The sequence below is a fragment of the Pristis pectinata genome, chromosome 12, assembly GCF_009764475.1.
Source record: "Pristis pectinata isolate sPriPec2 chromosome 12, sPriPec2.1.pri, whole genome shotgun sequence".
Taxonomy (NCBI): domain Eukaryota; kingdom Metazoa; phylum Chordata; class Chondrichthyes; order Rhinopristiformes; family Pristidae; genus Pristis; species Pristis pectinata.
Window position 1 is genome coordinate 13,236,602 of NC_067416.1, and position 10,644 is coordinate 13,247,245.

The window sequence follows — 10,644 nt, forward strand, 5'->3', positions numbered from 1 at the left end:
CACCATCCAACATGTTCTGGTAACTGCAACATTTATGTTGGTGGTACAGTTGAGTTTCTAGTCAAATGTGGCATCCCCTCCCCCACTCTCATTCTGGACTGTTGAAGGTGACAAACTGAGTGATAAAGATGTCATTGAGATTGAAGCCAACATGATTGGTCTTGCTTAAATTGAAGATAATCTGCCACCTGTAGTCTTAATGTTGCTTATTATTCACAAGTCCAATCATCAGCGTCACCCAGATCTTATTGCTATCTGGAATGAACTGTTTCACTGCAGGAAAATGTAATTTTACTCGGTGGAATCCAATGAACAGCCCCACTTCCAACCTTATAACAGATTAAAGATCAGCAATGAAGCAGCTGAAGAACTTTTACATAGATTCCCTTTGATTGACATGACTAGCCTCAACAAATAGACCAAACCTTCTCATGATGTCGCATGTGGTCAAATGTTTCTTTTTTTGGAGATTGAGGTCAGTCATTTGATGTTAAAATAATTGCTGCTGAACATGATTCTGTAAACTTAAGGTTGCTATTAATGAACTTCATATGCAATCATAATTTCAAAGTTTCCTTTAAATCAAAACAGTTCTGCGAATAATCATTATAAATGGCTGAAAGGGAACAAAAGAAGGACTTTGATATAGACCAGAATGACTAAGGAAATGACAGATTAAGAGCAACACGTCTAGATTTCAAATATATAGTTTGAAACAAAGCATATTGAAAATCATGCTGTAAGCCTAGATTTCATAAATCATTCCCAAGGCATACTTGGTGAGATTATCAGTCAGTACATTGATGGGTTACATTTAAAAATAGTGGTCCTTCCTATATATAAAGTATCTTTACCAAGCTTCAAAGACAGTCATTCACTCTTTGTTCCGTTTTTGGACCAGGATGGCCTTCATACCTAGTGTCTGGTCATCCTAAATCGAGCACCTATGAGTCAAGTCAAGTCAAGTTTATTGTCATATGCACAAATACACCTATGCACAGGTGCAATGAAAAACTTCCATAAAGCAGCATCACAGACACATAGCATCATATAAGCAGCATTCACAAAATAAAACATAAATTAAACATAAAGTAAACACAATTTTTACAAGAAAGAACACAATTGGAACAAAAAATACGAAGTCCTTTTTAGTGCAAAGTGATCAAAGTGGTCATAGTGTTGCTAAACTTTAGTTGTGCTGGTTGGTTCCAGAACTGAATGGTTGAAGGGAAGTAGCTGTTCTTGAAGCTGGTGGTGTGGGACTTCAGGCTTCTGTACCTCCTGCCTGATGGTAGCTGCAAGAAGATTGCATGGCCCGGATGGTGGGGATCTTTGATGATGGATGTTGCCTTCTTGAGGCGGCATCTCCTGTAGATACTACCGATGGTGGGGAGGGATGTGCCCTTGATGTATTAGGCAGAGTCCTCTACTCTCTGCAGCTTCTTATTGTTCCTGCACATTCGAATTGCCCACCAAACCATGATGCAACCAGTCAGGATACTTTCACGGTACATCTATGGAAGTTTGTTAGAGTGTTTGGTGACAAGCCATAACTCCTTAACCTCCTAAGAAAGTAAAGAGGCCAGCACACTTTCCTTGTGATTGCATCTATGTGCTGGGCCCAGGACAGGTCATCCGATATGTTAACGCCCAGGAATTTAAAGCTGCTGAACCTCTCCACCACCGATCCCCCAATGTAGATCAGTGCATGTTTGCCCTCCTTCCCCTTCCTGAAGTCCTGAATACATTACGTTTTTACTGACAGTGAATGAGAGGTTGTTGTTGTCTTACTCTGTCCTCTGCACTACTGACCCCTGGGACAAATTCTGAGATGCATGAGTCACTAGATATTACATTTGACTACTCCTTTGACCATGTTCCTGAAGTAGAGTAACAGGATCAAAACTGGCCAAGATGGATTTGCCTTGAGGTCAATTTGCCTTGTGAATGGCTCTCCACACAGCGAGACAATGAAACTGTGCCCAGACCTCCCTACCATTGCCCTCCAAGTCTGAGAGAAGTCACACAGTATTGGCAAAACAGTTGGTCTTCCATTTGCTGTTTTGTCAAATACATAAATGTCTCTTCACTTTTAGAACCACTCTCTTTTTGAATATGACGGTAAATGTACGCCTCACAAAGATACTGCCATTTAATGATTTATGCATTCCTTTGTTAATAACCATTTACCTGTGTAGCAATGTTAATTCTGGATACTGCAGAACAAAGGTAGATGTCAGCCAGGTACAAAAACAGACCAAGTGCTGGAGTCTCATTAGTAAACCTCCAATGTGTGGATGGTTGTTGGGGAGGGACGGCGGCGGCGGAAGAATCATTGTCAACATTCCAGGGGTATTTGGACATGGAGGGATACAGGCTCCTTAACTTTTCTCCGAGGGGCCCAATCTTCTATCATGACACTACCTTCTGCCCGTTTTGTTTTAATGGGTGACACGCACCGCTCCTTGGACACCAACATATCCCGCTCTAACAGCGGGAGAAGCAGGGTTGTTTCCGGCATTGGTCTGAGGTTGACAAGCGGGACCACTGAATGTTCTCCACCTTGGTAAAAGGGGTGTTTCTTTCACCGGCAGGTGTTCAGTAAGGGCATGTCATCATTACGCAATATTCCCGAAATTAATTAGAAGTACATTTTAATGCTTCCAGGATTTCAAAACTCGACTGATTCCTGACAGTGAAGTTAGCTGCTTAGTAATAGTAAGCGGTCCTTGCTAAGCCGTTTTATATTAGCAAGATGTCTTGAGGAAGACAACAGATGCCTAGCGTGTTCTCGGTTCACCTGTACGTCGCCTCGCTTCAGTCGGAACTGACGTGTCACCTGCAAGCAGAACTTCAGAAGCCTGCAATAGACGTGGGCGCTTGTACGGGAGATCTGATCTGGCATGTTAGATGTTTAAGGGTAAAACTATTTTTGTGAAAGGTGTTTCTTCAAACCTCTTGCAAACATTGCAATTTCATGATGTCGATTGCGATTTTACTTCTGCAAAAGCGCCACAAGGGAAAGCATTTAAACTCCAACTGAATAGTTGCTACTATTCACACCCAACCTATAGATTGGTTCTGCAATTTAGGAACTGGGTTGCAATTTCCGCGACGGTTCCTCCAATCATCGCCAAATTCTATTCTTTCAACACCACATCGGATTATGCATCTTTTCCCCAATGCAAAGAAATTCTTTACTTCTCAAGCGCTTATCTCGCTGGTATTTTCTATAAACCTTGTGTTTCTGTCAAGCCCTTCTTCTTTTTCAATGCTTGGTATAATGCACTGTGGCGTTAAATGAAATATTTATCGCCCTGTCTGAATGTTGGCAAATATTTCTCACTTACTGAACAGAAATCCGTCATCAGTGTTCTTCAACCAGTGTGTTTAAACAGGCAGCATCTCTGGTTGAATGTGCTGAATTTAAACATTGCAATCGGTCCTTGCGACCAGATACCATCAACAGTGTAACATTCTGCAATTTTGGATAAACAGTGCAAGGAGGTTATGCGCCATAATCGGGTTCCATCTTTAACGCAGCCCGCAGAACTACACTGGGGCTCTCAGACCTGGTTGGCAGGGATTTCCAGCGAGAGTTACATGCGACCATAACTGCGAGAAGTTAATCCTAATGATGAGAAAATGGTGCTCGATATTACTGCACCACTGGGCTTCCTGATCACATGTCGATATTGTCTGTTTGAAAATATGACCAAAATATCAAAGCCAGCATACTCTAAAACTGAGGTGAATTCAGTTTTGTCCACTTTACCTTCACCCCATAACTTAAACGCGTGTGCACATAAGCGCAGGAGTACTCTTTAAGAAGACACGAATGCACACCGCAGACAGATGAACAAAAGTCTCGAACCCAGACATACATGAACGCACCCATATATATGCATCCGCGAACGCATGCACTGTAGGACGAGTTCCATTCACACAGATTCATGCAGACATACCATCTGTCTACACTTCACATATACAGACACACACCCGTATACGTACATGGACATCCATATGTAGACATACACGTGCTCACAAAACTATGGGAAATATTAAAGTCTTTGTAGCTTTCCCACTTGGCAAAATAGACCCTAATTTATTTTAAATGTGTGTAAAAGGCGGGGAGATAAATGTACATTCTCAAAGCCCATCTATAAAGTTTTCAGTACTTTAAAAAGAAATCAATATTCTGAGAATGCCAGCATTACTTATTATATCTATAACGTATTGGGTTATGTGTTCCACTATTTATAAGGCGAAGAGATAAAACGATAATAGGAAATGGTTTGCAAAGTAATTGTATTCTGAAGCAAGTATAATTCAGCAAATCTGCTATAGTGGGTGCATCGTATCAACGTGGGATGCGGTGGACAGACCATAACTGAAGAGGACGAAAAGCAACTTGCCACTCAAAGCTTTAGAGTATGCCTATCGAGTTTGATCGCAGGTTCAAAGATAATATTCCGTCTAAAGACTTAGAAGTGAAATGGGCGTCCATCTTCCGATGCAGAGCATGTAATGGAATCACACACACACAAGTTTCAGAAGTACCGCAATTTACAAAGCCTGCTTAATGCATATCTAACAAGTCAAATGTAGACAACCGCTACTGATAACTTCAATAGTTGTTTTCATTATATTAAAACGGGTTAGTTTATCTATATATCTACATACGTAAAATGCCAAAATTGTTAATATTCATCATTACAATGCCCAAAAGAATACTAACGCTGCAGTGAAATGCAGTCAGTAATATCCTGATCTCAAATAACTTTGAGTCCGTGTAACAAAACCTACTCTGGATGCTTTACAAAAAGATGTTTTGGAGCGGGACAAGTAGATGGCTCAATACTTGCAGCAATCTCACACAATGCACCCTGTGGCGTCTTTGACGCTTCTTAAATAGTTCTGAACCGCTCTGTCTTCCTGACATCGTTGATTAATAAAACCAATGCGAGATGAAATATCCGATAGCTCCATACCGTTATCCACCATTCCGCTAAGAGGAACTATCGTCAGATGTTCCCTATTTTCACCTGAGGTTGCCATATTAAAGATATTAATCTGATAAGATAATTGCCAAGTTAACAGCAACGTTTTAGTTCAATGTGTTTTGATTGGCAGTATGATTACTTTCCTATTAGGATCGATATTGTTGTTAGTTGCCAAGAATAAAGCGATACTTTTGGACGGGGTGAAAATTCAACCACGCACAACATTATCATTTTTGTCTAAAAGGTGCAAAAGCAAACGCAGTTAATCCATTGATGTAATCAGGTCCTGTGGATCTTTGTCTTTTTGCTTTAACTCTTTTAAGAAATTCAGGTTCAACATGTAAGCCAAAACAAAAGATATGCATATTCACATCTCACGAGATATCTTTGACATTGTTGTGGGCCTGAGATCACACAGTTAATTTTATCCCTCACTTACAAATACGCAGCGTCCGCTGAGGAGTGACCCTAAGTATGTCGAGACCAGAGACTCTATATTAACCTGTTCATTTTGTGAGTTGCATAGCACTGCTAAAACAATCTATGGAGATGCCCAAACCATTTGCCCCCCCCCCCCCCCCCCCCACCTCCCACAAGATCTATACGAGCTCTGTCACGTATCCGGTTGTTTGCTGATATTATAAAATATGGCTCCCCGCGGCCATTAATTGAACAGCTTTCAGAAACTTCTTTAATAATTAAGCCGCTGACCATACATTATACTCCATCCTGCGCGTGTTTCACATTTCATGCATTTCGGCGGCTGCACACAATTCCGTTGTTTTTTTTAAATCCTTAAATATGACGGTAGGTGCCTTAAATAGCCGGCCGTTTTCTGCCGTCAATATGACTTATGACACAGTCTGATTATAGCCGTTGAACTGACTTGATGAAAGAGCAGAAGAACAATGCACAACGCAGGTAAACGTGTGTAAGTCTTGGTCCTTTGTTAAACCGTTATTGTCTGGTAGTTTACCTCTACAGGGCCATTTTTATCAAAGTACTTGTGTCAAAGTGACCGTTCTCTCGTTTTGGAGGCAACATTGAAGTCCGAAGACAATGGTGCCTACACTGTAAAAGATCTACCCTGTGGTGTGAACAACCCTATTCATCTTAAAGTATAATCACCGGCTCAGAGAGAAATGTTTAGAGAGAAACATCTATTACATAACTCCCCGATGACGAAACTCGAACAACCCTGCTTTAAAAAATAAAAGTTGTAATATAAGCTAATACTGTAAAAAGACCAGCATAGTATAACACTTGACATAAGATTACCCCTTACTGTTTCAATGAGTACCGTGAATTTTAGCTCTTTAGTAACCTTTGTTAACTATTTTATGAAATAAATAGCTTTAATATGAAGAAAACATGCAATGCCTTCCAATTAATTTAGAAGCAGCTTCACAATATCTCGGTGACTCCAGACAACCAATACGTCTTTTGCCAAATGAAAAACCATACAATTGAATTTATAATGACACTCTGATCAGAAAAGTCCCCATATAATTCGATATTTTTGTGCTTTCAGTGGCCAGCCTTCGTAAATAATATACAAAGTAAGGAAACATAATCCAGCAGGCTGGAATGTTTAATTCATCATTATGCAAGCTAATTGGAAGGTGATTATATGGTAATTGCTCATTAGCGGTGTATATTTATCGCTGTACCTTATGTCAAGGCCATGGGAATTGTGTAGAGCGTGTACTCTCATTTCAAGGATCAGTTTCAGAGGCAATTCGTGAAACTCGATGGATCAAATTCTTCCTGACGTCAGTCTATCAACAGCAATAGATGCCTTGGTATAAATGATGGCTGCAGAGTGAACACGAAAGTTTTTTTTTAGTTTTGCTTTAGAACTGCTGCGAGAGAAATGTGGGGTGCGAAAGGGGCTGAGGATGAGAAATTAGACATTTGGGCTAAATTCTGTGAATTGAGTACGTGCTGAACTAACAAAGCGCAGTGGTCGGGAAATTGCATGATGCGCTACTAATGTGGTGTTCTGCGTTTTGTACAATCATTTGTTGCAGCTAAAACGATCGGATGATATAAAGTTAAATGCAGCTTAAAAAATAAGTGCACAATTTTAAATGTAAAATCTCAATCAATTACGCCAAAACGGAAAGACATGAAAATGATTGTGAAATTCATTTTTCGGCGTGAGTAAACCATAAACAAATGTATCTAACAATGGCTTTGAAATATTACAAGGAAAGCAAATTTTACAATGCCATACATATGGCACTTCAGCATGTGAAGAAGTTAGGAACGGTAATGAGATGGAATTGTATATGATTAGCTACTAAATATGGAAGTCATTTTTAAATGCTCATTTTTTGTGAGATTAGGAAGTGAATTAATGGTTATTCTTCCAGTCATGCCTATCACATATTAATGACTCACTCTGGTGGATTGCTGGGATAATTGCAGTCGATCGATTAAATGAGAAAAGATTGATTTATTGGGTATTTTTTTGATGTTGCTTGAAACCGTGACATTAGAGTGTCCCACCATGGCCAGGTATCACACAGACTAGGGTTAGTGCTTGGGTCACTGGGTTCTCAAAACTCCCACTTGCAAATCGCAGCGGGCTTGTTTTCTTTAAGTAAATCAATTGATCTATGAGGGTCTAAGTAGTTCCTAAACAGTGATACTGATCAGAGGATACAACAGGGAAAGCCGGCAGTGCTGTTCAACAAGGTTTGGGTTTCTGTCTGAAGGCAGAATGGGTATCAAACTGACGCCTGTATATCAGGGAAATTACTTTCTGAAGAACCACTCTTCATGATCAAGTTTTGCAATGCCTTTCCTTTGTTTATAGTCATGTTGTTAATTTCCGTGAAGTTTTACTGTGCGGGGCGGATATAAATTAAACTTGAGACCATTGACTACAATTAGCAAAGGAAACGAGAACCGGGGAGCCAGGAGATTGAAAACTAAATCGTAAATCAAATCATTTTTTAGAAGTTTTAAGTCATCATATAAACAATGCCATGCATGCATCCACAGCCAATTGAAAGACAATTTGAGAAGCGATATCTCGCTTTACACTCCCACTACATTTAGGAGCGAATATAGAGGAAACTCGACGTTCTCCATTAGCAGATAAAACACGGCGAAATCCTTAGTCAATTTTAAGCAGGTAGCAATGTGTAAATTGTGTTTTCATGAAGCGTTTGTACCTCACGGTTTCATTCACGCTGTCTCTGGTAAATATACCTTTGGTACATTACAGCAAAGTAGAGCACTCTCGCCTCCATTCTTAAATCGATATGTATGCATTAAAGAAACCACCTGGATAAATGAGAAAGGACACACCCCAGGAATCAGGTACAGTATTAATACAGGCATGCTGTCGAATACACGGCAGTTCATATATATATATAGTCTTGCCTCCCACCTACACCGCAACAATGATGAAAATTTCTGCCGTTCGATTAACAACCCCAACCAGACCGATCCTTTCTCTTTGATATTTTAATGGCAATATTAATCCTATGGCTGCACAATAAGAGATGATTTTAACACGGCAACACACAATAAACAATACCACAAGGGATTAAGAATTACGGCCTTTTATTACTATGAGTTTCTCTCTGCGATGAATTTCACAGCTTGGAATACACGAAAGGTAATGATCAGGAAAGGTATAATGGTAACATTTTATTTCAAAAATTCCAAATCACGGTGTATAATTAGTACACCGTTTTTATGGGGGGGGGGGGTTCTTTTAAAATGAGTGAATGGAATCAGCGGGGCAAGGTAGAGAAACTTCTAATGAGATAACTGTCCTGTCTCTGTTTGATGGTTAGGAAAAGTGCGCCGAATTTGGTTCCAAGGATCAAGGCGAGCCGCATATCCTCCAGTTATTTATCTTAATTCCGACTTGAAAAGATATAATTATCTAGTTTGAACAGACCTGGTATAAAATCCTTCTTTAGCCGGTCAGGGAAAGCTCATGTGTATTCAGCGGCAGTCGGGTCCTCAGCGCCGCTTGGTGTACGCTGAGATAGTGGGTAATGAAGTTGTGTAGTCCTGCGATACAAAGGGCATTAACCTCATTAGCATGAAACCTTTTCTTCTAAGTATTGTGGAACCTTTTCAGCCTTCTAATCCCCTATTTTCAAAGCTCGGTTTGTAATAAAGCTTTTAGGTTTTTCAAAGCTAATGGTATTCTCAAAAGATTTATTGCTGTTACTGCGCAGGACGCTTTGCGTTCTTCCTGCTAAGTATATGTACAGCACAAGACGAAGCTCTTTTTTTCCTGATCCAGATGGGAAACCATTTAGGAAAACGACCACGCTGTTCTTAAGTGCGAAGCTTTATACTAAAGAACTATGGACTCACTCGCATATTGTTGATCAAATGGTCCAACGGTAAAGACACATGAGCGGCTTGAAACTAGGCATTACGAAAATGAAAAAGAAATATGGTAGAAACATGTGGGGAAACGCAACTCATAAACCACAAAGCTATCTGGATACATATTTCGAAACTTGCTGTGAATTCCAGACAGAGTAAAAGGCCGGCAAAAAACAACTCCAACACACAAACTTTTAACCGCCCAAATACTTGGCGTTGTGTCCTTAACGTGCTAAGAAATCTTATTTCGTGTCCACCAGCCTTTAACGTTATTGCATTTTATCACCTTCCCTTGTACTCGAGAGTTTGCATTGCTATCGGTTTCTACAAACCTTGTTTCCCCATTGCGAGGACGCGTGTGGACAGTAATTAATTGTGCAATTTAAAGACACGAGTTAAAACAAAGCCCTTATTTTTCCTGTGCTTTGTAACTGCGCCGTATCACAGTGTGACGACTAGTGAGATTGTCCTGAGTTATGTCAAACTATTCCCTCTATTCACGGATTAAGAGATTAAACGAACCAGTGGCACTGCCTCCGCTTTCCTCATATTCCTGGTATGATAATTGCTTAAACTGATTTGCACTTTCACAAAAGATTTCAGGACTCTTTGTAGCTATACAGAGCAGACGAGGTTTCTGTCAATGGAAATAAAACTGATTAATGCAGTCTATCAGGATGAAACGTAAATGAACCATGAAAAACATTGCTTGGCTCAGAAACCCGTTTTGTAGTCAAGAGCTGGTTACAAACAGTTCAAATGCTACAGTTTTAATTGCGATTTCAATTAAATTAATAAAATTCTATACCCTTTCTTGCAAGGTACAGTTTCGCCACATATCAAACACCGACAAATTAATTTGTTTGCGCACCTCTGCTATCTATCCTGATATGATGACAAAAAAAGCATAAGTAGAAAAATGTCAAAACAATGAAGACTTGGATTCCGCCCAATCACGTAGAGAATGGTTTAATAACTTAATCGCGGGAGAGACGTTCGACTTTTATATATAAAATATACCATTCCATTTCAAAACACATGCAAATAAAATAAAATAAATAGTTATCTAGCATCAGCCGTCCTTAATGGTCCCTTAATATAGTAGTTAGTAATACAATACATGATGGGGACTGTACCTTTGCGGATGTAAGTGGTGGGGAGAAAAGCCCGCGTTCTGAAATGGGTCAGAAACTGAGAATTCAAAGGGTTAATTGATTCAATAATGTCAATCGAGTTAAATAGATTACAAAATCCAGTCAATATTATGGGACAGAGTTGG